The 2014-nt window shown below is 36.0% G+C and overlaps 1 long non-coding RNA gene across 1 annotated transcript in view; it reads right to left on the bottom strand.

Annotated features, from left to right (window-relative positions):
- The window catches only part of LOC121820168 (uncharacterized), a 32085-nt gene that overhangs the window by 9079 nt on the left and 20992 nt on the right, over positions 1–2014 (bottom strand). The gene's annotated exons all lie outside the window — the stretch shown is intronic.

The raw sequence follows: 2014 nt of genomic DNA, 5'->3' as shown, positions 1-2014 counted from the left end.
CTGAGAGTGGAAATTCAGGGGAAAGAAAATACAGGAATAGATTACAAGTCACACGCCAATAGTCCGACAGATGTTTTAAAAACATACTGAACAATTTGACCATACTATCTGCAGATAAGAAGCTTTCTAGAAATTAGCTGGGCACTTCTTAGAGAAACTTTTCATCTTCTCTCACTATTGCCTTGACTTTTTCCTTCTTTGGTTCATTTCCTTCATGAGATAAATGAAGATAGCAACAGATTAAGGTTCCAAAGAACATATGATTCATGAGTCACATCTATTTTTTCTCTACTGTATTCACTTTAAATGGCATTGGTCCAGTAGAAGAAACAGAAAGTAAAATACGACTTTGGTGCTTCTGTAGTGCAATAATCATTATGAAAATAATGCCTCAATTTGATTTATACTGTATAAGTTACTGGGGTCTGTAGCCACCATTTTCTCATTTTATCTTTTAAGATGGGTTCTGTTATTATACATACAAGGAAACAGAGGCCCAGAGAGATCAATTTGATATTGAAATATAAATTGGATAATGCAGGAAAAAAACCTCTTAATCCAGTGTGCATAGAAAGTACTCTGAAACAGTAATTGTTCTTAAGTAACTTGCTTAATATCACCCAACTAATAACTATGATCAGAACCTTCCTAAACCGTGGCCACTAACTTCTCTCTCCACCTCAGCATAGTAATCTTAGTCCATAGAATATAAGAGATTTAGTTTTAAACATTTTCTGGAATCTCCACTTTGTTATACAGAATTACAGAGTTTGTTGAAGACTCACTAAATGTAATTCACACAGCCTTGTGGTTTTTGGACCCATTTCCCCCAAGGAAAAAAATGCTTAGAAAATCCTCTCTACTGTTCCTCTTATGTTTAAATCATTTTATCAGAATGATGGCGCTTTGGGCGGGGTGGGGGGGGAGAGGTTGTTTTAAACTGTGAGGCTTTCAACACAATAATGAAAGGTAAATCCAGCATTTTGACTCATGCATTCAATCATTTGTTCACTCAACAATATTTATTGCCTGCCTATTATACTTTAAATATTGGGCCAGGCTAAAGTAGCACAGCTGGCCAAACCAGGAATAAACCCAGGATCAGGTATAAATAAGACCAGGCCCTGAGACCCCTCCAGAGATAGAGAGTGCATGCTATGTACAATTTGATTAATGCTATTGACCTCTTTCAAATAAATTAGTTCTATTAATAACTGTTAAGAGGGATCAGATTGAATTAGAAACATGAATTCCTAGGTTTCCTTTGAAGCATTTAGTTTTATAGGTATTTTGGGTATCTTCTGCATATAATTCATCTTTGGCTCAAAACGATACTTTAAGTAAGAACAGTACATGTCCTGACTATATTTGAGATTGGATGAATAACAGAGAATTCCCCGTTCCACTTGTTATATTTGTACTAGCCTCCATGGGGCAATACCAGAACTGAATTTCAACATAACACATCGTTAAACCTGGCTATGCCTGTAAGGAATTTTTTAATTTCAAAATTTTTGTTATAAGTCAGTGATAATTTATGAGTAGGTGGTCATAGGACTACAGTATCATTTCTACATTAGACCTTCAGAAACATGAGTTTCTGGATGAGACCATAAACAAAAAGAGCTCTAAGTTATTTGTTTTTAATATTATATAAAACACACTATGCTGAGATGTCCTAGGTTTAACTTTTAAATATCCAAGCATCTCATAAGGATTCATACAATTATGTCAGGTCATTATTTCCTTTCAGAAAGATGTATTCCCATTATAGCAATAATGATGGGAGGTCCTGAAACAAAATGAGCACTATGGGGTGGGGGAGGGAGTTGTGGGAGGTGGGGCAGGTCATCAAGAGACCTGGGTTTATTCCTGGTGTGGCCAGCTGGGCTACTTTCACAAGAGGTATAGCCTCTCCAAGTCTGTTTCTACATCTGTAAAACGCAGTAGTAAAACCTCTAAGTCCATTTCTACAATTCGATGGATGTAAAGCTCGTTGCTCATTTTAATAAAG

The sequence above is a fragment of the Ovis aries genome, chromosome 8, assembly GCF_016772045.2.
Source record: "Ovis aries strain OAR_USU_Benz2616 breed Rambouillet chromosome 8, ARS-UI_Ramb_v3.0, whole genome shotgun sequence".
Lineage (NCBI taxonomy): Eukaryota > Metazoa > Chordata > Mammalia > Artiodactyla > Bovidae > Ovis > Ovis aries.
This window is presented reverse-complemented; position numbering and strand designations above follow the sequence as displayed.